Raw genomic sequence first — 26,585 nt, 5'->3', positions numbered from 1 at the left:
TTTAAATGTTACGTTAAATTGGATTTGTTTGAATAGAGTATGAATTCATTATGTTCACTGCAAGACTTCAGTTTACTTTGTGGTAATAAAGCTGAGAAATAATTGAACCAAGCTGGTATTAAACACAAGAGAACTAGAGCCATGTTTCAAGAACAAGTTTCAGATGTGAGAAGTGAAAGTTGACGTTGGGTGGGGGGAAAGAGAGGGAAGAAGGCATAAAGATGTCATGACCCAAAGTTCTGCCTTTAAGAAAAAGAAAAGAAGAGTTATGCAGCCCCATTCAAAGCTTAGCAGATGCCGCAATGCGCAAATCCAAACTTTTCTGACTGTGGAATGTCCCATTCACTTTGAAGGAGGGAGGTATAGTTCGCCTATAGTTGAGTTGCCTAGTTCTGATGGCTGATTCTACTTGACCTCCAGCCCTTGATTTCTGGTCCTTGCAGTCTTCATTAGGGAACTGCCTCCAGAAGAAGTGTTGGGTGGGGGGCATTTTGAGGGTTTAAAGTAAAGGTCTTCTGGATGGTTAAGTCGACTAAAGGCGACTATGGGGTTGCGGCGCTCATCTTGCTTTCAGGCTGAGGGAGCCAGCGTTTCTCCACAGACAACTTTCTGGGTCATGCGGCCAGCATGACTAAACCACTTCTGGTGCAATGAAACACTGTGACGGAAATCAGAGCACACGGAAACACCATTTTCCTTTGCGCCACAGCAGTACCTGTTTATCTACTTGCATTGGCATGCTTTTCAAGTGCTAAGTTGGCAGGAGCTGGGACAGAGTGACGGGAGCTCACTCCGTCGTGGGGATTCGAACTGCCAACCTTCCGATCTCCAAGCCCAAGAGGCTCAGTGGTTTAGACCACAGCACCACCCACTTCCCTTTTAGGTTACTCTAATGCCATCGGCGTTGGGGCTATTTTGGATGGGAAGCTATTGAATACTGTTACTTGGACCATTGGTAAGCTTTATGCTCATTTTAACGTGCAATTGTAAAACCGCCTGTCAATTGTTAGCATGTTGTGATACTATAACTTCATTGGGCTGGTTTGGGGGCTTCCTCCCCCTTTTTCGTAGTACAAGTGTATACCTCAAGCCTGCTGATATCTTCCTGCTGTATGTGCATTGTGCCATTTTGGCTACTGAAGCAACAGACCTCATGGTGGGACACCAGAAATAGAGGAAAGCCACTACATATCAGAGACATTTGTGCTGAGCGCTATGCTACAAGGCTGAAGACAGTCACATTCCTTGAAGTCTTATAGGAACTCATGGAATGTATTTGCACAGTTGTGGACTAGCAGATTATCTCGTTGTTCTCTTAAGATATCTGTTGTGCAGCTCACACAGGTTTCCAAGTGAGACAGCTGCAAATTAAGACATGATGCATTTGTAACTCCCCGTGACACGTTATTCAGTCTTCTGCATAAGTTATGAAATAAGACAGAACAGCTCTTTATTATTTATGGAAGATCGTTGTTCATACAGAAAGCTGTAACATTTTGAAGCTGATGAGTGTTCTTGTAACTTTCTCTGTACTTCATAATGCAGCATTAAATTTTGTGGCTATTTCAGGTTTCTACAAGGCATCTTGTAGGGTAGTCATTTCATTTTGATTGTTTATTTATTTTGGCCTTTTGGCACTGTTGGCTGGAAGTTGTGGGAGGCAAGTTTCCCCACCTCTGGACGAGCCAGTTTTCAGACTGGTCTAGCAGGAGTGGCTCACCAGAGGTTGTTGGACCCCCAACTCCCATAATTCCCAGCCTGCATGTCCAGTAGATGTGAGTTATAGCTGAACAACATCTGGAGGGAGGCCATAGGCTCCTCATCCCATTTTTCAAGGGGAGCAGATGTAGGAATCATTTATAGATCAGGCTGTTGGCAAAATAATGAGAGCAGGAGGAACAAAATCAAAGTTCTAAACCCATCTCATACTTCCAGTTGAGTTATGAAAAGCATTCAATATGTTATATACCCAGTTAGCAGAAAACGCTACAACTGTGCATCCTTTTTGAGTTCTTGTAGAATGGTTTCCTTTTGCTTGTTCATTACCAAGCACTATTAGTTTGTTGCTGTATCAACAAATACTTTTGATCTGATCAATCTCATTCTGTTGCTCTGGGTTCCTTTCGAAGGATATATTTAACAAATATATAAACAAATAAATAAATGAGTATGTTCAACCAACAAGCCATGAAGCATGAAGGAGGTGGAGAAGGCGAAGGTAATTTAGTCAATTTGAACTGAAGGAAGGCAGGGCAGAGGAGGAAAAGGTGAAATTGCGCTGAAGGCAACGGTGCAAGTTGATGAGGGAGACGGTGGTGGAAGAGATTTGGCTATGAAGGCAATGGTATTCAAGGCGATTCAAGGTGATGGTATTCAAGGTGTATTGCAAAAGCTGAGGAGAGGCTCTTGAACACTGCTTTGTTGGTACCTTTGGTGCTGTGAAAACTGTGTAAAGAAATGATACCAGTCTGGCCTGCTTAGAAGGAAATTTTCCTGTTAGGCTCTGGAAACGATTCTTTCAGACTGAGCTGCTTTGTGACACTGGTTTGTCACATTTGATGTGTCTAGAGATGGAATTTTGTGTGGGGTTTCTTGCCATCCCTGATGTATTTTCTCCTCTCTTGGGGTGCCACCAGACTGTCACTATTTTGAGGAAAGAAACCGAGCACATAAAAGCGGATTAAAGTGCCCTGTGGTTCAAGTGCAAGAAATTCACTTAAAAAGCAAACAAACCCAGACTTTTGCAGTTTGAAAAGTGATGTGTGTGTGTGGAGGGGGGTGGAGCATGGGTGATTAAACACCCCTCAAGTAAATCTGGGTGAATGCTCATTGTTTCACAATTGCCCTGCAAACAAATCAGAGCAAATGGACAATCAAGGCTGGCCATGCTGCAGAAGCTTTGTGCCAGCGAATCAGGATGGATGCTCAATAAATAGGTGATGTGGAGGAACCCTTGGCTGTGTGTTCTGGGGCCCAGTCAAGAAGGCCACCAAAATGTGTCTCTACCTTATAGATCTTTACGATAGAATGATTAGCAGGGCAAAGAATCATCCTGTGTTCAGGTGAAGAGAGGTTCGGGAAAGACTCAAAGCCATCGAGGTGATCTCATTTCACGCTACTTAAGTTAAAAGCCACCTTGCAGCCATAAAAGCAGCACAGCTTCTAATATCCTTTTCCCTCCTTTCTCTAAAAGTTTATATTACAGCCTTCCTATTGTAAATCCAACCTTTTGCCTATGTCTTCATTCTCCAGTTACTTTGATCAATATATATGAGGCATTTAGAATGAGTATTCAAGACCCCAAACTGAACCACCTCGTATGCGTTCCCAAAGCCCTACTTATTCAGTTCGGGGATTTTAATGGGTATTGCAGACCACGGGAACCCCCATTCAGAGGCAGCTGCACTAAACTCAAATCTAAAATGGTAGGGTGACTTAAAGACACACACACACACTCAAGCAACTGCAACTGCAACTGAGCTTCACTGCTGTTGCTTCCTCATTCCCCTTTCCTTAGGTAACTCTGCTTCCTTTGTTTGTCTCTGCCAAATGCTTAGTTCATTAATGGTGGAGAACTGCATCTGCAATACATTATACAAGGCATGAACAGGACAAATGTGAGAAATGACTCCATAAATAATGAAAATTGACATTATTACAATGTGCCAAAAAAGCAGCTAAACCAGGACTTCATCAAAGTATATCATACTAATAATGATATAATTCACAATGAATAATTTATCTGATGAATTTAGCCCCTATTTCTCTGCTGCTGTAATACTAGTAATTAGCCTGTGATTTCCCAACATCATTCAAATTTATTTGACTTTTTTGTTATGGATTGATGGCAGTTAGAGGAAAACACATCTCACAGAGCTTGACTATAGCAGCTCACTTCACTTAATTGCAAATCCGTTGTACCAGGTCCTTGACTAAAATGATTGCTGGGGACATCTGTGCTGGGATGACTCCCCTCCACACCTTCCTTTTAACTGGAAACTTCAAATCCCTGCCCCCACTTTTTAAAAAATCTGGTCTAAGGGACCAGAGTTTATGGTGTTGATTCTCAAATGCAAAATACAAGGAAACAAAAAAACACAAACAACCACAGTGCAATAAGAGAATACGACCTCATGAAATACAAAAGCTAACATTTGACACCAGCTTAGAGAAACTCTGTGAATAATGTAAAAGTAAGGCACACGGGTGGCACTGTGGTCTAAACCACAGAGCCTAGGGCTTGCCGATCAGAAGGTCGGTGGTTCGAATCCCCACAACGGGGTGAGCTCCCGTTGCCTGGTCCCTGCTCCTGCCAACCTAGCAGTTCAAAAGCATGTCAAAGTACAAGTAGATAAATAGGTACTGCTCCAGCAGGAAGGTAAACGGCATTTCTGTGCGCTGCTCTGGTTCGCCAGAAGCGGCTTAGTCATGCTGGCCACATGACCTGGAAGCTGTACGCTGGCTCCCTCGGCCAATAAAACAAGATGAGCGCCGCAACCCCAGAGTCGATCATGACTGGACCTAATGGTCAGGGGTCCCTTTACCTTTACCTTTTAAGGCACAATTGCACATCCTTGTCAAACTCTATTCCTGCCACATTTATTATTACTTTTTCAAGGGCAACAGTTTGTGCAGGCCTCTCTTCAACTTGGGTGCAACTGCCCTGCACAGGTTGTAAATAACTGTGGCTGATGAAATGCTCCTGCAATCTTAGACTGCACTGGCAACCAGGGGCCAAGGTAGTTACCCCCCCCCTGATTTTTTTGAAGGGACTGGGCCCTCTCAATGTTCTGAGGATGTTTGGCAATGCCCCCAGCTCTTCACCACATCAGGACATCACATCAGTTCCCTCAATCAACCTGAGAAGATGGCACCTCTGGGCTGCATCAACAGATCCCTGCTACATCCTGTGTGCAACTCTTGGTACCACCAATGGACAATGATCAACTGGCGTATGACCAGAGGAGGGTGACCAGGATCCCAAAGGGTCTAAAAACCAAGTCCTATGAGGAAAGTTGAAAGAGTTGAGTACAGTGGTACCACGGGTTAAGAACTTAATTTGTTTTGGAGGTCCGTTCTTAACCTGAAACTGTTCTTCACCTGAGGTACCACTTTAGCTAATGGGTCCTCCCGCTGCTTGCTGTGCCACTGCTGCACGATTTCTGTTCTCATCCTGAAGCAAAGTTCCTAACCCGAGGTACTATTTCTGGGTTAACAGAGTCTGTAACCTGAAATGTCTGTAACCTAAAGCGTCTATAACCTGAGGTACCACTGTGTGTTTAATCTGGAAAAAGGGGGAGGTTAAAGAAGGACATACGAACAGTCTCCAAGTAACTGAAGTGCTGCCATGCACAACAGGGAGAGCTGTTGTTCTCAGCTGTTCCAGAAGGCAGGATTGGAGCCACTGGGTGAAAATTGCAGAGAAGCAGATTTTGGTTAAACAGTAGGAGAAACTTCCTAATGGGAAGACCTGTCTGCTTCAGGAGGTGGTGGGTTCTCCTTCATTGGAGATGTAATAAGCTAAGACTGGATTGCCGTCTTGCACCAAGCAAGGGTCAGACTAACTGATTTCCAAGCTCTCTTGCAACTCTTAACGATTCTATTCTCAATCGTTATTTTCCTCTTTAACTGTTTTTTTAAAATATCTCCTTTCGTTTACTCATTTTAAATAGTTTTTGAACAGCAACTTCTGCTTTAATGTCAGCTTTGTAGATTGTCATGCACCTTGATAGGTTACATAATCCTTCAGAAAAAAAATCTATCTGTTTTATCCAGCAATGAGCAGCAGAGGATACAATAGCTCTGAAATCCCTTGGTATGTTTGGCAGTGTTGGCCAAATTGGCAGCTGTCAGATACATACTGTTAGGCTCAATTTACTATTCTGTTTTCATGCAAACTGACACACAGCAGGTTGCTTGTCCTTTTCTGAAACATTTCTCCCAGGTGCTGGCTTTTGTATTCACCAAAATGCCCAAATAATTCCCTTGGGAACAGTTAGAGGGAAATATTTCAGGAATCAGTCAGAAATAAGGGATTTCTTGCAGTATTAATGAAATGTTATAGTGCAAAACGAGAAGCAGTGTTCATGATATATGAACCTAACAAACTCCAGCATATTCAGATGCCATTTTAATAAGCATCCAGAACTGCTTTACAATGCCAGATGTGCATAAGAATAGGTGTGTGTGTGTGAGGGGGAATCAAATATTTGTACATGATGGATAGCTTAGTTGGTAAAGCAGGAGACTTAACCTCAGGGTTGTGGGTTTGAGCCCCACGTTGGGCAAAAGATTCCTGCATTTTAGGAGACTGGAATAGATGACCCCTCTTGTCCATTCCAACTCTACAATTATGTGATTCTATCTTATGCCCAGAAGGTTTCTGGGGACATGAAGCCTTGTTACTTTGCTACACAATGCCCCAAACCACCCAAAACATTTCCAAATGCATTTTTTTAAATAAAAAAAGAAGTACGTTTCAGCGACTATTGTCAACACCCAAGGTATCTTTCCTGCTGTACTGTTGCTCCCCATCATCTGTTGCTGCCCCTGGTGTAATGGTTAGAGTGTGGACTAGGATCTGGGAGACAAGGGTTTGAATCCCCGCTCAACCATGAAGCTCAATAGGTGACCTTTGGCCAGTCACCATCTCTTACCTTAACCTACCTCACAGGATTGTTGTGAGGATGAAATGGGGGGGAGGAGAACCGAGTACAGCACTTTGAGATCCTTGGAAGATAAATGAAACAAACAAACAAACAACAAACATTTGGGCCCCCAGGGACTTTGGACTTGGGCTCCAAAGTTCAAGTGTAACACCACCACTGGCTTAGGTTGTGAGACAGTAGCTCATCCATGATGACCACCCAAAGGCTTCATGGCTGAATGGAGGTCCCAGGTCTCCCTAGGATGACATTCACAGTGGGAGCTGTGACACTGGGTCACAATATTCACAGCACTGCTTTGTGACTGCTGCAAGTTGCTGGTAGGAATGTTTGGGGCCGACACACTTTATCTTAATGCACAAAGCAAGTGCCACATGCCTGGAGAAGTGTCCCCCAGGTACAAAAAATGGGACACTGGCGATGGGCTTAGCGGCAGCCTCTGTTTCATACGGCTGTGTCAGGACCGTTCCTCTCTGCGCCGAGAGCTTTGATGGACTTCTGCATTCCTGAAGACACTCAGGGCCATTAGGAAGAAAACAAATGCCACTGTTTGCTGCTCAATGAAGCCTAACATTAAAGGCTGATGTCCGTGGTGTGTGAATCTAATTAGCAATTTGATCAATGTTCTCAGTGCGAACAGTTGATATCATACAGAGGCCCTTATTCCAGAAGCCCATTGTAAATTTAGCACAGTTCGTTACAATGCAGATGGGCACACTATTGCAAATGTTCTCATTACTCACTGTTTTAAAATGTGAGAAGTTGTTTGTTTTTATTTACTATTTTAAGCAAGAAGTTTCTGTTTCACATCAGGGGTAGCTATCAGCTTTTGTGTAAGGAAGAGAAGACCACAAGCACCATTACTCTCAGCTCGAGACAGCCCTACAGATATCTTTCTGCTGTACTGAAGAAACATTTCAACACATTGATGTCACAGCTATCTGCTGGCATTTTTATCTTGGATCAAGGAGCTTTGCTCCCTCTTCTGAAGCCCACCTCTCTCCATGTCAGAGGTACCAGACAACACAAAGTTACAGCAGCAGAGACAGCTGTAGAAGGGAAGAGGGAGAAGAGGAAAGAGCGGAGGAGCCTGCACTTTTGTTAAGGCACAACAATTGGATGACCAACCTGCTGTGGAAGTGTGTCCCCATTTCGGCATGCGTCGGCATCCACGTCGATTGCATGTGCGGATCTTCCAGTCACTGGACTGAGGTAGATAAATGCACAGCCCCACAAGTTCCCCTTGAGCAACAGACTTTTCCAGAACGGCTTTGCTGGGAACCAGGCTTGGTTTGAAAACAACAAAGACTCTGGGGACTTCGGAAGGAAGGGCTTTGGCATTGTCTAATGATTTAGGCAGAGCTTTATTTCACACTTCATTTAGTTAGATGATTGGGACTGGAAATGAAGAGTAGGGGAAACGTGCCAATCTCTTTTAAATGACTTACTGTGTGTGGTTTTTATCGTCATGTCCCCTTCTGGGTTCCAGTGCAAGTTCTGGCTGTTTTGTCAGACCATCTCCTTAATTTATTATAATTAGTTGCTGCTGCTGTTGCTGTTATTTTCCAGTTAGAAGATGTGCCTTCACTACCAGGATTGGCTATATATGTATTTTTAAACGAGTAAGCCAATTGAACCTTGGTGGATTAGAGAAGAGAGGCTTTCATAAGATCCTTAAAAGTACAAAAGAGAGGGGTGGCAATGTACAGCCCTCTCCTCCGCTCAGCAGAGGCACATAGGGTGAAGGTCTAGTTTTACACTTTATGAGAAATCAAGTGGTGCACATGTATGTGTGTACCTGTCAGGAGGTGGAGTCAGGAGCAGGTCAGCAATATGTTACAGACTATTTGGATGCAGATGAGTGGTGTGAGGCATCAGCTGTGGATGAAGGCTCAGAGCCAGAGGACTGATGGTGGGACGATGGTGAGTGGCCAGAGGGAGAAGAGGGAGGAGGAGGTGTCAGAAGCTGAAGAGGCAACAGGGTTTAATGAGCAGGAAGAAGCTTGGGCAAACAGCAGCCCTGATTCAGAGGTAGGAGAGGACGAGGGCCAGGAGACTGAGATGACGTAGGCTGCTGAAGAATCCAGGGAGTCTCCTCCTGCTGCGACCAGCTCCCCTCCTGGCTGGTCTCCCAGAACATGCAGAGAAGTGAAAAGAGCAGAGGAGAGATTGTTTGCAAGCAGACACAGTCTCCGATTGCTTGGGGGGGGAACCTTGGAGAGGAGGGGACTTAGGCAGCTGTGGGAAGGTGAGGACCTTCAGTCCTCACAACTGCCTCGTTGGGGCAAGACCTACTGAGAAGAGTTGCCTGCACTGTTTTGGTTTCTTTGAACAAAGAGCTAACTTCACAGGCACTGGGTGCTTTCTTGTTTTATTGCGAGGATATGGGAACCACATACCCACAGAGCTTCTGCTGAAAGTTGCCTGAGAACTGTTCTGCTGCTGAACTGAGTGCACAGTTAGCTCAACGGTACAGCATCTGCTTTGGGTGCAGAAGGTGTCGGGTCCTTTCCCTGCACTCCTGCCTGAAAATCCTGGAGAGACGCTGCCAGTCAGTGTGAACAATACTGAACCACATGGCCAATGGTCTGACATGGTACAAGGCAGCTTCCTTTGTTCCTTCTGGCCCTCATCCTCCCATGGCAGTCAATCCACACACACCACAATGACATCTTCTCCGACTCCATCCAGTCAAGAATTTAATAATCTAGCAGGGGAGAGGAGGATGCTCTTCATCTAATAAAAAAGGGATAATCATGAGCAGGAGTTGAAGATTACACACTCCATGAGCCTTGCTTGTTTAATCGGCAGGTTTTGTAGTGTACAATAAAGCTCGATGCAGAGAGGCATGTAGCTTTTACCATTGCTGCACTCAGGCAGGTGACTATGTAGTAAAATTTTTTAAAAGCACACCTGCAAGGACAGACTTGACAAGTATAAGCAGATTAGTAGCAAAGACCTCGGTTTGCCTCCTCTCCGCTTTAAAGGAGATGTTGGAAAATGGCAGTGCTCTGCACTTAAAAGACCAAGAACCAAGTTCGTGTGAGGCAATTTTATGGTCAGAAACTGTGAATGCTCTTCCAACTCTTCTTCTACCTTTTTTTTTTTTGCAGCGGAATAAATTCCTGGTCCAGAAGATATTAGTGAGCTTTGGCTGTGTTGAAGAATTTGAGATGGGAAGGGAAAAGAGAAATGCTAATGCTGAGAGTGGGTCTTCGTCCCAGAATTAGGCCAGATCTGTATTTCACCTTATTTCTTCCATGTAGTTCCAGGTTGCAACCCCTTCCCCAGCCAGGACAGTCAGTTTGCCAGATTTTGGATATGAAGCCTGCAGCCTGCATGCGTGGGCAGGACCTGTCCAGAGCCTTGAGAGGATACTTCAAGGCTACATTTTTTAAAAAAAGACCTGTACAGAATAGTTGCACCTAGAACTAAAGACCCCCCAATTCTAGCCCCAGTGGTGGCTCCTCATAGTGATGGGAGTGTTTCCTGAAGTAACCATGCAACCACAATATGTATTTATATAGCAATAACAACAGCTTTCTAGGGTTAGGCTTATTTTTCTTCCTCATCAGCTCTTTATGTTGTGCTGTAGTCTTTACCCAAGCAGGATATATATATATTTATTTTGAAAAATGTGATTCTGGAGATTCAAAAATAATCAGATTCTGCTTTCTTAACCACCACAGGACACTCTCTTTAATCACCTTCAGCGGAAAGCAAGCGATGAGGTTGCTTAGCAACTGGAAAAGTCTCACCCTCCATACTTGGAAAAATGGCCATCCAAGCTGTGACTAAAATGCTCTGCTCCATTGGATATATGAGATGTTTGTTGTGTGCACTGTTCTTGCACAAGAAGAGCTGCCACAATTTCTTGTAGGACAGGGATGAATTGTACCTTTATCCACTGAAAATTCTAACACCTATATTCATACAACTCTGTAATGAAGTAGATATATCTTTATCTACTCCCACCACAAATACATTTAGGAAATCTAGAATGAAAATCACCTGGGCTTTTCAAAACTTATAAAAAGCAGAACAATGCCTCCCTGTTCTGAGCAAAGAAACGTTAGCAATTCACTTAGATAATGCAGATGGTATCCAGACAGAAAAGTCCTGATTGCACTTTATTGTGGAACCAGAACAAAACAGCATATAACGTGAGGAGAAATAAACATAGATTGTTTTTGTCTTATTTCAGGCTTTGCACGTAGCAGGACAACATTCAACTAAACATACAGAGGAAAACCCCTCAGAACTACACAGCCAATCAGAACTCATGCTCCTTCAGCAAAGATCCTGCTGAACTAATCTTTTAAATTACAAAGTGACTGATCCCTGCTGTTGCACTTCCAACAAGAAATGCATTAAAAAATTCAGCAATCAATCTTATCTTGTTTTCCTACTTTTGTTAGAAAGCCTTGAAAAGACAGTTTGGAAACGATAAACCTACAAACAACCTGGTTCTTCTTTCTTTCTACTCAAAAAGCAGCCATTTGCACACAGACCCATCCTGAGAGAAATGGTTTTCCAAATTCACATCTCCTCCCTCTCTATGTAATAACTCCACTCTGACATACTTATTTGTGCAGTGTTGGGGATTCATCTCAGATTCTTCCCCTTTGAAATGATGGCCCATGGATCAACTGCAAGTTGGTCATGTGACATATGATGCACTGCTAGGATATTATGGCTGTTTTATGTCTTGGCTAAATAAATTCTGCTTGGCTGATTAAGTGGCATTCATCCTATCATGCTTGTGCCTTCTCCTCCTTTTTTAAAAAAAATGGAATTTGTGTGAAGGAAACTATAAATGAACACAACATAAATTCTTTATACCTTACCAGGATGAGGACTCTGATGCAGAAAGTTACCTCTTGGGTGGATAATGTCATTGTATGGTTATGCCACTAGGTTATGGTTATGCACTGGAGTTTAGTTGTGTCAGGATGGAGATAGGACAGGCATAGACTTCCTCACTGTGTGTCTTCTAAGCTTCCTATGACACCTGCCCACTATACAAAGTTTGCAAAGTTCTTTCCATTCACAGGCTTGAGAAGTGAATGAGTAAATCTGATCCTACAGTGCAGTACAGCAAATATGAGGTTTTGGCCAAGGCTGGGGTGAATAACATCAGTACCAGTAACCCAGGTGTGCTATCCATATAAAACCTGATGGCAATCTGCTTCTACCAAGGTCAATAGTAAAGCTACCATTGGTTTTAACGGAGGATTGCGAGCCCTGCATGTCACTTAAAACTATATGCAATATATTAAAATACTAGTGAGAGATCTTGAAGCATAACAAGGAAAACACACAAGCCTCTTTTAATCTAATCTACTTGATAGACCCTTTTCCTTATCTGTGCTATGATTGCTCAGTGCTCCAGAGATATTGCTGGTGTAAACCTAATTAGCATCCCTGGTCTGTTTATTTATCTTAAGTGTTTGATATAATTTGATGTGTTTGATGTATATTGATTAACTTAATGTATCTATAGAGTTTGTTTTAATCCTATTAGGAAAAAAGAAAGCGTGGGAGGAAGTTACCCAAAAAACACAAGTTTATCTCTTAAGCATTTGCTGTTAGAGCCTGGTCTACTAAATGCTATAAATTGTAAAGCTAATTCTTGAATGAGCTAAATAATCTACATTTCTAAATGCATATGTTGAGGATTTAAAACAAAACAAAACAGGTAAGTTGCTATAGAACAGATATATACATTCAAGTTGCAAAATATATAGCACTGGATTTTTTTTTCTATATTATGCCCTTATCTTAATAGCTTCTTCTTATATTAATAACAAGAACATATACTATAAATATACGTATGTTATAAATATGTTACCTCTGAAACTTTCTAAAACCTGGTATGCCAAGGTAAGGAATAAAACAGCTACACATAATGCACATAACAATGTGGATTTTAATGAGAATTAATTAAAAAGTATTAGTAATAATTCTTAATATTTTAGGGGTTTAGACTACATATATGATTTTTATGCATTCATCTCTGTATATTCCGGTAACCCAGTTAAGGTGGCCACCCAGTCAACTGAATTTCCATGCTAAATAAGACACCGTTTCTGCTTAGGAACTTGGGCCAGACATTTCCAGGAGAAGCACATTGTGCTCTACAGTGGTACCTCGGGTTACATACGCTTCAGGTTACATACGCTTCAGGTTACAGACTCCGCTAACCCAGAAATAGTGCTTCAGGTTAAGAACTTTGCTTCAGGATGAGAACAGAAATCATGCTCTGGCGGCGTGGCAGCAGCAGGAGGCCCCATTAGCTAAAGTGGTGCTTCAGGTTAAGAACAGTTTCATGTTAAGTATGGACTTCCGGAACGAATTAAGTACTTAACCCGAGGTACCACTGTATGTCTAATGCCAAATGTACTTCATGCGCTTATGCTATCACCACACAAATGCAGAATCTGACACCTGCTGTATCATGCTCTTTAATGCATGCTAGAAGTATTCAGCCCGGCCATGTTCATAGTCTTCAGGGGATGGGTGTGTGACAATAGCCCCCGAAGTTTATTGTGATTTTTTGGGAGCTTTGAAATTTGGTGGCAGCCTGGCTTATTTGAAAGATATAAGGTGGCCGAAGTTTGCAATTAGTCTTTGCCCCCCACATTGTTGCTAATTTTGCTTTTGCAGCAAGCAGCGGTGGAGCTGCAATTAAAAGCAGCAGTCTTGATAAATGCCCCACAGGAACCATGCTATGTCATGACTTAACGTCATTCCCACAGGCATTCTTGACACACCAGTACATCTTCAGAATATATAATCAACATTTTTTCCATTGAGTTAATTTTTTTAAGTGAAAGAAAAGGACCAAGTTCAGCTAAAATAATTTCAGTACAGTATTTGAAAATACTGAAACTACAGGTGGGTTATCCACCTCTCCTGTTTCCCATACAACCACTTCCCTGGCCAAGAATCTACCATCAGTAATCAGCTCTCCAACTTTAGTCAGATTATTTAATTCCCATATTCTAAAATCATCTGACCACCCCCCTGGATTGAATGTTTTATGCCAAACTAACTATTGCAGACCCTCCAAGTGTCCCTATTTTCCAGGGACAGTCCCAGATTTACAGAAGCCATCCTGGTTTCAGATTTGATCTTAGAATGTCCCGCTTTTCCTTAGGACGTCCCTATTTTCATTGGAGAAATGTTGGAAGGTCTCTATTTTCATCAGAGAAATGGTGGCGGGTATGCCATTGATATTAATGTATATAATCTTAACTATAATTCACAATAAATCTAGATGTATGACTAATATACCTAGAGGACTTGCTGCATGTTTCTATGTTAACAAATAATCATGTTTCTAAATGGTTTTGCCCAGAAGTTTTGCTTATGGATTTTTTTATTTTATTAAAAATACCTATTATTGTGTTGTAGCAGCATTTACATTTGGTAAGGCCCCATGATGTTAAAGGCTCGTTCTAGATTAATGAAGACACTCTGCTAATTAGTCAGTTCACAGGCTATGTCTACACAATTTATGCGTTCCTTCAATCTTTTTTGTTTCTCTATGTCTTGGGAACCACAGCCTTGACGTCCAGCACCTGCCAGCACTTGATTTACCATTATTATAGATTGTGTTAAGTGGAGGTTGTACAAGAAGATGATAAATGTACCAATGCGCCTTGAATTCTCAAATGGAGAAACTTCACAAAGGGCTCCCCTAACACAAAACTGTGCATTAGCTTATCTATTTGTTTTGTTTTGTTTGTAGGGCTTTCTGACCCACTCAACTTATAAGATACCAGAATCTTGTGCATTTTAGGACTTGAAAGCATCTGCAAAATAAAATACAGGGGGAAAACCAACAACAGCATGGCTGTGTCACACTACTGGGAAAGTCTGTGTCAATGTTTTAAACACCCAAAGCATGGATGGGGAACCTTTGGCTCTCTAGATATTGATGGGCTTCAACTTCTTCAGGCTACGTCAGGGATGATGGGAGTTGGGATTATATCAACATCAGGACAGCCAACAGGTTCCTACCCCTAGTCTAAAGCATAGTACCACAGATGCTTGCTGGATACCTAAGGGAGGGATTTCCACAAAATAGTTGTGGTAATGGTAAAAGCCCTGCTCTAGTTGGTCACGAACTGTACCTCAGAAGTGTGTGGCATAGTCAAAAGCTCCTTTCCTGGGCCTGGGGCTCAAATAGGCTGGTCCCAAGTTGTTTAGGGCTTTATATACCAACATGGTTTGCCCAGTAGTGATGTATGGAAGTGAGAGCTGGACCATAAAGAAAGCTGATCGCCGAAGAATTGATGCTTTTGAATTCTGGTGCTTGAGAGTCCCATGGACTGCAAGAAGATCAAACCTATCCATTCTGAAGGAAATCAGCCCTGAGTTCTCACTGGAAGGACAGGTCCTGAAGCTGAGGCTCCAATACTTTGGCCACCTCATGAGAAGAGAAGACTCCCTGGAAAAGACCCTGATGTTGGGAAAGATGGAGGGCACAAGGAGAAGGGGACGACAGAGGACGAGATGGTTGGACAGTGTTCTCGAAGCTACCAGCATGAGTTTGACCAAACTGCAGGAGGCAGTGGAAGACAGGAGTGCCTGGCGTGCTCTGGTCCATGGGGTCACAAAGAGTCGGACACAACTAAATGACTAAACAACAATACCAACATGAGCCTATGTGATACCATAGAGAGATGTGGGTGGTGCTGTGGACTGAGCCTCTTGGGCTTGCCGATCAGAAGGTTGGTGGTTCGAATCCCCACAATGGGGTTAGCTCCCATTGCTCTGTCCCAGCTCCTGCCTACCTAGCAGTTTGAAAGCACGCTAGTGCAAGTAGATAACTAGGTACCACTCTGGTGGGAAGGTAAATGGCATTTCCGTGTGCTCTGGCTTCCGTCATGGTGTCCCATTGCGCCCAAAGTGGTTTAGTCATGCTGGCCACATGACCTGGAAAGCTGTCTGTGGACACAAATACCAGCTCCCTTGGCCTGAAAACAAGATAAGCACCACAACCCCATAGTCACCTTTGACTGGACTTAACTGTTCAGGGGCCCTTTACCTTTTTAATGTGGTACCTTAAGCATTTTCTTGTCTTTATGGTAAGCATTATTAAATGGGCGAGACTAACTATACATTTAGCAGATAGTTGAATAAAATGATGTTACTCTCAACAGATGGGGAAAACGCTAGCTTCTGGTGATCTGATATCCACAGATAAACAAGAACAGTTTTAGACTTGAGTAACAGCACTGCCATATATCTGGGTGACTTTTGTGTAAATCCAGGGCGTTAAAGATTCCTGACATGTTTCTCACTGAGATGTCAAATAACTGCAAGTCCCCCCCCCCCCATTTTATTTGACAGCAAGCGACTATGTCTTTGAGAAATATGCTGGGTACCTCATCATTTAATTAATTGTGTTACTCTTTGGAAAGCAACAACAAGGTCAAGTCTTGACAAGTAAACTTCTGCAACCATCCTGCTCAATGAAAATTCACTCAGCATATTGGTATTCATCCACATATCTGAGACCTCCTTTTGCCTCAGTAAGGGGTTTATTATCATTTTTCTTGATGCTAAATTTCTGCGTGCTCCTGCTACAAGGAGAAGAAGGAAGGAAGGAAGGAAGGAAATGGTATGTCAGGCTGAGAGATGGCTTGCCACATTTCTGAAAGCTACATGTAGGCAGGTGAATTCATGGATCCATTTCAGATGCTTAAGGTCAGCTGTTTGTCAGGGACTCTGTTAAGAGTTTGATCACAACAAACAAGTGCCTCAGCAATAACTTTAACTAGCTAAATTTTGGGAGATTTTTGTGTTCTGTTTAAACAAACCTATAGCCCTTATAGCTGGACTTCATTGGCCCTTGAATTTCATGGCCTGCCACCATGGGGTGAGGTGAGATATAAGCTCTCTGAACATGTCACTCTGCATTCTCAATCATAATACACATCCCTTTAATTTTAAAGTATTTAAGATGCAATCTTCATTGTCATCAAAACCTGTTGCAAGAGTTGATATGTGACAGGTTATTGAATCATTGATTCAAAGGAGAGCTCTCTCCCCACTGGTCTGATGCACCTCACATACAATTATGTACCACATCCAGCAATATAGTAATATTGTTGTTTTTATAAAATATATTTGCATAGAGTAATAGTTTTATGTTGCCTTTGATCATCGTGCAACTGCTTACCTAGAACTAATCTGATCTCCCATAGTGTTTCTTGCTTATCTTAAACACCCTGTAACCTTTCAAAAGACAGTCAAATAGGGCAGTTTTGCTGAGCACTAGAGATGCTTAGAAAATTCAGTATATATCAATGTCAGAACAGATATTTACTTAACCAACAGGAAGTGTTGAAGCTTGACTTAACATTATTCTTCCTGATGTAAGATGCCAAGGAGAGTATGAAATAAATGAGAAAACGTAGTGTTGTAGAACTTGGCTTTCTCTGTTCAGAGAATTTAAGCCACATTAAATACTTAACATGTTCAGAGGGATGAAATAAAATACAGTCTCTCCATAAGAAGCTGGAAATTTTTTGAAAACGGAGATGGAGATATACAGAAAAGCTGCTTTTTCATCTTCCCACAAGTATGCTACACCCCACATAATAGTTACATTTATACCAATAGCATAATTACAACATTAAAGAGCTGAGCTCTAAAGAATGGCATCGTCAAGAGAGTTTCAGTGACTGCATTATACCCATTTTGCACATGGCTTTAATTAAGAACAGAAACTAAGACCGGGGCAATAAAGAAAACAAGCACATTACAAAAAAATAAATAAAACAAATTACCCTACAGATTTTTAACACATTTTCCCATGGGCTTCACTGAACCAGACTCTAATATGTCCTCTTCCAGCCCAATAATATTTTACATCCATCTCTATAATCTATCTATCCCCTGAATCTTGTGAAATGTTTATGACTATCGCTATCACTAATTTGTTTAGTGATGCTATTTCCCATGTTTTCCCAGAAATCATGTTATGGGAAAACTATTCCATGCCACCGTCATAGTCACTTCCTAACATTCTGTCACACTCCAGTAAGATTGACAGCTTGATCCTATGCAGTTGTTAAGTCCCATGTATTACTGCTATGGAAAATACTCATAAATGCTTTGTTTCAAGGCTTAAGAAGGCCTCCCCTGCCATTTTGTTTTGTTTTGTTTTATGGGAAACAAGTGGAATTCAGTATTAACAGGACAGTCTTAGGCATGCTTAATCAGAAGAAAGTCCCATAAGTTCAGTGGGCAGTGGCGTAGCGTGGGGGGTGCCAGGGGTGCCGGCCGCACCGGGCGCAACTTGGGCGGGGGGCGCACTCGCACTAGCAGCTCTCTGCCCCTACTAAAATCCACGGGTTAGGGAGCCCGCGCTCGCTCGGCTTGGTGAGGAGGTCGCAGAAGGGGGAGAGCAAAGCCTTCTGCCGCGGGCAAAAAAAGGAGAGGAAGCCGGGCGGGCGGGCGGGCGGGCTGGCTGGCGGGGGTCTGGCTGCGCCTGCTGCTGCCGTTGCTGCTGCTGCCGGGCTTTGACAGCTTGGCGAAGCGGAAGGAGAGGAACTTTATGGTAATTGCTGCTCTCTCTCCACTGGCCGCCTGGGTAGTGAGCCGAGCCGAGCGGAGCCGGGAGTCTGGCGAGGGGGCGGGAAGAAACTTTCCCCCCTTTTTTCCACCTCGCCTGGTCAAAAGGGAGAGCGGAGTCTCCTCAGGGCGCCCTCAGGCAGGGCAGGGCAAGGCAAGCAGAGCGAGGAGGAGAGAGAGGGGAGGGGGGGGAGCAGCCAGGAAACGCCGCGGTGTGGAGGGGGAATCAATTAAGGAGAGAAAGCGAAAAGCCTTGGAGAAAGGGAAAAAAGGAAAGAAAAGAGGCAGCTCCGGGAGAGCGCGGGGGAAAGAGAAGGCTCGCTGCTGCTGCTTGGGAGAGTAAATTACTGTACTTGCCTTGCCCCGGGTTAGGGGGCGCAAATTACTTGCCTTGCCCCGGGTTAGGGGGCGCAAATTACTTGCCTTGCCCCGGGTGCTGATAACCCACGCTACGCCGCTGTCAGTGGGACTCCAAGCGAGTGTTCTTAAGACTAGGGGTGTAACATGGGGGGGGGGGCTACCAGAGTGATTGCCCTGGGTGCATTTTTTGGGGGGAGGGGCGTTGGTCCCTGAGCCAACCCTGTGTCACTTTGTGAGACTGAGATCATTCCAGCCTTGCAAAGCGGCTTGGGGTTGGTGTCACCCCATCATCGCTGTTGCCATCGAGGGCTGGGCTGGTGCACGGTGGGCTCCTTTCACCCTCTGCACCTGGCCCCAACCCACAGGCCAGCCCCCACAGTGTGTGCGCGCATCCTGGGCATTATTAAAGCACGCCCCGCAGCTGCTTAAGACCCAATGAAATAATTTGGAGAACGAAGGTTGGGAATGGGGTAGAGGTAGACAGATCTGTCCGTTCTCAGTTTCTCATTTCCCCAGTGTGGGTTCTCACCCAGTGCCCAAACAAGCTCTCAGCAAAATGCCAAAAGTCTCACAACAAGAACAGTTCCTAGAAACAGTGGACATCACCCTAGTACAGTGGTACCTCAGGTTAAGTACTTAATTCGTTCCGGAGGTCTGCTCTTAACCTGAAACTGTTCTTAACCTGAAGCACCACTTTAGCTAATGGGGCCTCTCACTGCCGCCATGCCGCTGGAGCACAATTTCTGTTCTCATCCTGAAGCAAAGTTCTTAACCTGAAGCACTATTTCTGGGTTAGCGGAGTCTGTAACCTGAAGCCTATGTAACTTGAAGCATATGTAACCTGAGGTACCAGTGTATCACACTCTAGACTTGCTTTTCCAAGGTGTATGGCACTTCCTCAAGTGTCACCCAGTTCCAGATGCAGAACGTTTGAGTTCCCAAGGTGGTTCAAAGGATGGGAAGAGGGGCTCCCTTCACCCCACTTTCTTCACTCTTTGTCCTCTGCTTCTCCTCCTCCTCCTCCTCCTCCTCCATCTCCAATGGTGTTGGGGAGGAGTCTTGCCAGTCCCCCTTCTTTGCAGCATCCGTTATTCCCTTCTACACCATTCCAGGGGGTTGGGGGACTCTCCTCTCAAACAGTGTGGTAAGTGGCATTGGGGGGGTTACTGGGGGTATGGGAATCAGGAGCCATTTTGGTTAAACCAACAGCCTTGTGGACAAAAGGAGACTTTTTGTCCCATAAGGCACTGTCTGAGTGCAACCAAGGGTGTTCTTAAACATGTGGCATGCACAGAAGACCAACCCTTTTAAACACTAGCCACCTTTTCTGCCTAGCATCCTCTGTACCCACCAAAAACTGCTGAATTGCAGAATAATCTTATATTGTTAAGAGTAATTAAGTTTTCGGATCAAATTAGCCTGAAAGGCTAAGTTTAATAATGTGTCTAAGAAACATGATTTTGAATTGGGTAATTTATTGGGATACATTATTACCAAAGTATTCCGTATGAGACGCTATATTTGTCTATATAACAAAAATAATGTGCATGCCGTTAAGTTTAAAAAGGTCTATTAAAACTACAGCGAGGGAATAAGCGTTACAAATTACTGTGCAGCCATAACAACAATAAACTTTTTTGTGGCTTAAATCTGCTAATAATAACCTTGCAGAATTCAAATATGGGGTTGAGCCAAAGTCCTGTTGATGTCAGCTATTCAACTCTCTCCCATTTAAAACAACAGGACATATATTTGTACTCAGTTTTGGCTGGATTGTGTTGAGATCTCCCACTATTACTAGTAATTTAATCAGCAGCTCTGTCTTCTCCTCCCTAGCCACCAGCTTCCTAGTTTATTCAGAAACGATTCATTCATCCTCATCCCCGCAGCCGGAAACAATTCTATTTAATCACAATTATTAACAGAACCATGCTATCCATTCTACATCCAGTGTGGTGTTGTGTAGTGACTATAGCAACGGGCAGGGAGTTGTGGTCCCCTATAAATTGTTAGATGACAACTCCCATCAGTCCAGACCATTGGCCATGCTGGCTGGAGCTGATGGGAGCTAGATTCCAACAATATTTGTAGGTTCTCACTTGACATACAGTGATACCTCGGGTTAAGTACTTAATTTGTTCCGGAGGTCTGTTCTTAACCTGAAACTGTTCTTAACCTGAAGCACCACTTTAGCTAATGGGGCCTCCTGCTGCCGCTGCACTGCCAGAGCACGATTTCTGTTCTCATCCTGAAGCAAAGTTCTTAACCTGGGTTGGCGTATGTAACCTGAAGTGTATGTAACCCGAGGTACCACTGTATTAAGAGTGTCAGGTTGGCATCAAGGCAACTCAGGTTCACATTCCTACTTAACTAGCCTAGACTACCTTTTCAGGGTTGTTGTGAGAATAAAATGGGGGGGGGCAGGGTGAGCATGTATGCATAAATGAACTCCCTGGAGGAATCTATATGAAATAAATAAGTAAATATCCCCCTCCCGCCAAAAGTGGCAGTAGCACAAACAGATCAATCTTCATTAACCACTTCTGCGTCTTCTCCAGCCAGTCTCTTCTAGCCAGTTGTTTTTTATTGGCGAAATAATGTGCAGAACATTTTGTGAATTTCCAAAAATGCTTAACATAATAATTACCATTCAGATATAAATCATACCTCTACTCTAAATTTCAATACTGTTTTCCACTGTATCATTTATGTATTTATTTCATATACAACTCACCATTTACGATGACATCTGAAGGCAATGAGCCATGTAAAATAGCACATAGAAGATTCAAAAAAAAGGGGGGGGGGGGGAATTCATATGAAATATACAACATCCCCCCATCCGAAATCCAAACTTGAAACACAATAAAAGTAACAAGCACTTAAAAACATAGGTTATTTCTAGCACTATTTCATATTAAATAAAATGAGTCCTATCCCAGGCATACTCAGAGTACACCAGTGAAATAAGTGAACCGATTTCCATGAGGTTGTTCTGAGTAGGACATACAATGGGTTAATCACCCATTAATCTGTTTTACAATCCTGATGACACTTAATACTTTCATATGTTTCATAATAACTGAGCGTTTAAAAATAAGTGACTTCGGATTTAAAACATTAATCAGGAGTATCGAGAATATGAGACCGAATGACATGAATTCTCATGTAAAAATACCATAGTCAACATTCTATCATTTCTTACCCTGTTCTTGCCCTCTCTGACCCTCTTATTATGTTTGTTAATTTAATCATATAAACTATATCCCATATTTTTGTTACCCGGCTCTCTACTGAAGCTCTGTCCCCACTCCCCCATTCCTGACATACAGTCTTCCAAGCTACTATCATCCAGTCTCTTCTGTAGTTGTGTCAGAGATCCCACACCATGTGGATCCCAATAGCTGCACTGTGAAGTGGGAAGGGGCCTTTCGAGTTTTGAACCTGATGGGTCTTGCCTGTAAATTGGTGAGCTAAGAGCTCCCTGAGGACAAAGGAACTAAAAGATGGCTCAAATTTTCATGCGCTGAGCATATTTTTCTATGTGCATGTGAGGTGGGAATCGTATTTATAAGGAGCCAGGGAAACACTGATTGATGTGCTGTGGGTGGCTCCTCAACAACAATAAAATGTCAAGGGCATGAGGACATAATTTTATTGTCAAATCTGTCTCCTATTCCCCTTGCAGAGAGACAATTCCCAGAGTGGTTTAACAATCTACCCCCCTTCCAAGGGAACCCTGAGAATTCTAGCTGTGGGGGGGGGGCAATAGGGGCTTCCTAACAACTCTCAGAACTATTAATAAACCCAGAATTCTTTGGGGGAAGCCATGATTGTTTACAGTGGTATGAGGGCTTCCCTCCCTAGCCAGAACTCTCCAGAACTCTGCCACCTCTCTGGTGGGCACCGTTGCCATTCTAAGAGAATGAGGAAGGTGTTCATGGTGAGTTCTGGCACCTCTTTTTCTAGAAAAACACTACTGAGTGGCATCATAGTGCTTTTAATGTACGGTGTGAATGTGACCAAAATTCAGTGGTGGACCTGGGTATTATGGCACCCTGTGCAAAGCCAAAATTTGGTGCCGCCCCAGCCCTCACGCTGCCTTCTGAGAGGAGGGTAAAGAGGTGACCAGCTTTGGGAAGGAGACACAAGGGCTCTGGGGGAGGGTCCTAGAGTTGTCCCACCTCCTTCCCAAATCTGAGAAAGCGCTAACTAGGCTTTGGGAAGGAGATGAGAGGACTTTAGGACCCTGCCGGAGTCTCACACCTCCTTCTCAAAACTCCAGTGCCTCACTTACCAGGTTTTGAGACAATGCCCCCTTGGCCCTGTGCCCAGTGCATGCTTGCACAACCCTAAATCTGCCCCTAAGTCGCACGTCTCTGCAGTACAAAGTTCACTGTAGTGAATGTCCACCTACATATGGCAAACACTCCTACTGTGTCAGCTGTTAATTGGCTATCAGTGTGCAGAATCTTGTTAAATGTCTGGCCATGCCATCCACACGGCACGAGAGAGGGTGGTGATCAGAAATGGCAGTACCATTGTACAAGATAGCAGAGAGAGGAGAAAGGTTCTCCAGTTGTCATCTCCTCCTCCTCTAAAACCTGACAAATAGCAGGGAAATTATTATTTCCCAATGTTTTTGTCAATTTTGGATAGCAGTTTGATGCAGTACCTCTCTGAGTTATTACCTTTTGCTTGACATGCGTCTGAATAAGATTCTCGCTCCTCAAATGAGACTGAATAGCCGTATTTCATGCAAAATGCCCATGCTGACATTCAAAGAACGATTTTTGCCTATTTGTGGTCGAACTGTGCAGATACTTAAGCAGATCCTGTTATCTGGTGGTACAGCAGAAACATTATGCTGTGATTTAGAGGGCTGAAATCTAACCAAGATGGATCGTCAGAGGCACATTAAAATGAATACTTAGCAAAAGTTTGTGATCAAAGCAGCTATATTCATTTCTCATCTGTCCTTCCCCCTGCCCCACTTAGCTTTCTGGTGTGTGTGTTTTAATTTAAAAAACAACAACACTACTGCTATACGTTATACAAGTATGATAAGCGGAAATGCCCTTTAATACTGAAGTGGTATTTTTTTTGGGGGGGGGGTCAGTGGGGTCAGGAGAGACATGGGCTATAATCTTAAAGCCATAATATAATCTTAAAGCCATTCTTCTGAAAGCATAGGGTTTGTCTCCAAATGTAAATTCCTTAAATAATCACTTCAGAGGAACAGACAATGCACAAACATTGCTCTTTCCTTGAACATTTGTGTTGTGTTTATTTCCCCCTGCATCAGGGATATGTTGATGGGAATGAGCAGATCACAAGGGGAAGGGTGCCAGAGCATATGCTTTACATAGGGATCAGTTTTCTTACATTTCCAGTCAAATCTTTCCATTTTTTGTTTATTTATAAGATTTTGTGCTCGCCTGTCACCATAAGGTCTCAGGGCAGATCACAATAATATAACCATATGTTCTAAAAACAGCTAAAACAGTTTCAAACTATTTTATGAAAAGATTCGGGTAATATCAGATACCAGGTGATGCAGAAGACCTTATTTTTGAGACTCCACAGAGCTGCCACCAGTAGATAATATTGACCAAGGTGAACATTAGCCTGAGCTGGTGGTTTCCAGTGTTCGTATGCAGGTCCCTGTTTTCATTACTGAAAATCTGGAATGTCTGCTGAATCGGCCCACAGTCAACAGTTGGTGGGTTTAGCAAAGTTTTACTCAGAGTAGACTCATTGAAATGAATGGACCTATCTTAGTCATGTTCATTAATTTCAATGGGTGTAACTCTTGAATAAAACTTAGTTGACTACCACCCAGTATTTCTTCAGAAGAATACCGAGGCGTGCTGAAGCTTACGCAGATTGCTCCTTGGTGTTTTGCATTATGTACAAACACTATTCTTGCTGTAACCCCCCCTCCGTCCCTCATCACTTTCACAAACACTGTCAATATTTTGAAAAGAAGCAGCCAGGCAACTCCAAGCGAAGAAGGTATTTCTGGAGAAATGCTGATGTGGTGATACCATTCCCTGGCAATCCATTAGTATGCGGTGTGTGCCTTTTTGCTGCATGACACCTTGTCAAGAGATAGAAAAATGTCTCTTCACCCCACCCCAAATAATAACATAGATGAAATAAGCAGAGCTGGCAGGACAGGAACAATTGCATATTCCTACAGCAGTTGATTAAATCAACCCCAGAATTACTGTCTCCTTAGATGTGTCTCGAACGTTGCAATTTCAGGAAAGGCATAACTGCCTAGTAGATACGCTTCATAATGGGGGGAAAGCCAGTTATCTCTCTGAATGGCATTTTTGAGGGTGTTGAAAATGAACTCTTCCCCTGAAAACTTGCTATAATGGGCCAGACTCCCCCAAACAGCACACAAGGGATGCATGCTAACGCCCTGTGATTTCACAGAATCAACGAATCTTAGAGCTGGAAGTCTAGCAATGCAGGAATCTCAGCTAAAGCATCCATGACAGATGGCCATCCAACCTCTGCTTAAAAACTTTCCATGAAAGTGAGTCCACCACCTCTTGTGGGAGTCCATTCCACTGCTGAACAACTCTCACCGTCAGAAAGTTTTTCCAAATGTTTAGTCGATGGTACCTTGGGTTAAGAACTTAATTCATTCGGGAGGTCCGTTTTTAACCTGAAACTGTTCTTCACGTGAAGCACTACTTTAGCTAATCGGGCCTCCCGCTGCCTCCGCACGATTTCTGTTCTCATCCTGAAGCAAAGTCCTTAACCCGAGGTACTATTCCTGGGTTAGTGGAGTCTGTAACCTGAACCGTCTGTAACCCAAGGTACCACTGTATTTATAATATTAGTATATCTCACTAGTGAGTGCATCTGTATGAGTGAAAAGACCCTCCTGCCCCCCGAACCTGCATTATAACGCTTTCCTTCTTTGCCAAGCCCTGCTGACACAGGGCATTCTGCTGGTATCCTATGCAGCATGCACAGGAACATGCTGCCTTAAACTGAGCAAGGCCATTGGTCCATTGGTGTTTGTCTGCACTGATTGGTGGCAGCTCTCTGCGGCTGGAGGCATTCCTACCTAGAGACGCTGAAGATTCAACCAGGGAGACCTGATCCATGTAAAGAAGATGCTATGGCCCTTCCCAGTATACCTCCTCCACCTGTGAGGGCAACATCTCTCCAAGTTTATCAAGTAGCTTGTGTACTGAGAGTGCCTATGAAGATGCAGGCCACTGTTAGAATTCCTGCTCCATGATTGCAGTCATGGGATTTTTGTCTATCACAGTATATGTTTTGACTCCACAGAGTGGGAAGTGACGGAGGATGTTTGTGTTACTGTGTTCCATTCATAGCTGTCAAGCGTCCCTTATTTGAAGGGACAGTCCCTTATTCCAGCGCCATGCTGTCCCTTATTGATGGATGTGCCTTAAATGTCCCTTAAATGATGTGCCTTAAATTTCAAAGGAAGCAGCTCCTCTTCCTCCCTCCCTCCCTGCCGGCCAGTTGGAGGGAGGCTCCAACTGTGTTGCTTGGCTGTGTTGCTCACCCAATAAGAAGTCTGAGAACAACTGGGGGGTGGAGCTTGCATGCCTTGTGCCGATCAAATCGGCTTCGTTGCCTGGGGACTCGCCTTTGCTCAGCGCTTCGCAGCAGGGATGTGATGGTGGTTTTCCTTGAGGTTTTGTTTGGCTACTGGCTGGGTTTTCTGCCTTTGGCTCAGAGGGGCTCAGAAGTTGAACATACCTGTGCTGAGTGCTCGGATCGGAATCGGATGGATATGTCATTGACGGCCCACTCACCCTTGCCAGCGAAAAGGTCTGTCTGGAGTGGGGGCACATGGTGGGGGAAAAGGAAAGGAGATCTCATGGGAGGGGGGGCTTTTGAATTTGTTTTGGAGGCTCCTTCGATTGACTTATGGGGGAAAAGAAAGCAGCTGGTTGACTAAAATGGTGGGTGACTGGT

The 26,585-nt window shown here is 43.6% G+C and overlaps 1 protein-coding gene and 1 long non-coding RNA gene across 3 annotated transcripts in view; one reads left to right on the top strand and one right to left on the bottom strand.

The window, feature by feature from the left end:
- Positions 1-11,121, top strand: part of LOC310833970 — a 30,712-nt gene extending 19,591 nt beyond the window's left edge. The window contains exons 2-3 of the long non-coding RNA XR_014559024.1: positions 7,479-7,877; positions 10,870-11,121. This is a non-coding gene — a long non-coding RNA (uncharacterized lncRNA). The remainder of the gene's footprint in view (positions 1-7,478; positions 7,878-10,869) is intronic.
- Positions 1-26,585, bottom strand: part of B3GALT1 (beta-1,3-galactosyltransferase 1) — a 333,237-nt gene that overhangs the window by 50,509 nt on the left and 256,143 nt on the right. The gene's annotated exons all lie outside the window — the stretch shown is intronic.

Source organism: Podarcis gaigeae (assembly GCF_964106915.1).
Source record: "Podarcis gaigeae genome assembly, chromosome: 1".
NCBI lineage: Eukaryota > Metazoa > Chordata > Lepidosauria > Squamata > Lacertidae > Podarcis > Podarcis gaigeae.
Note: the sequence above shows the minus strand (reverse complement) of the source record. Positions and strands in the feature narration are given on the sequence as shown.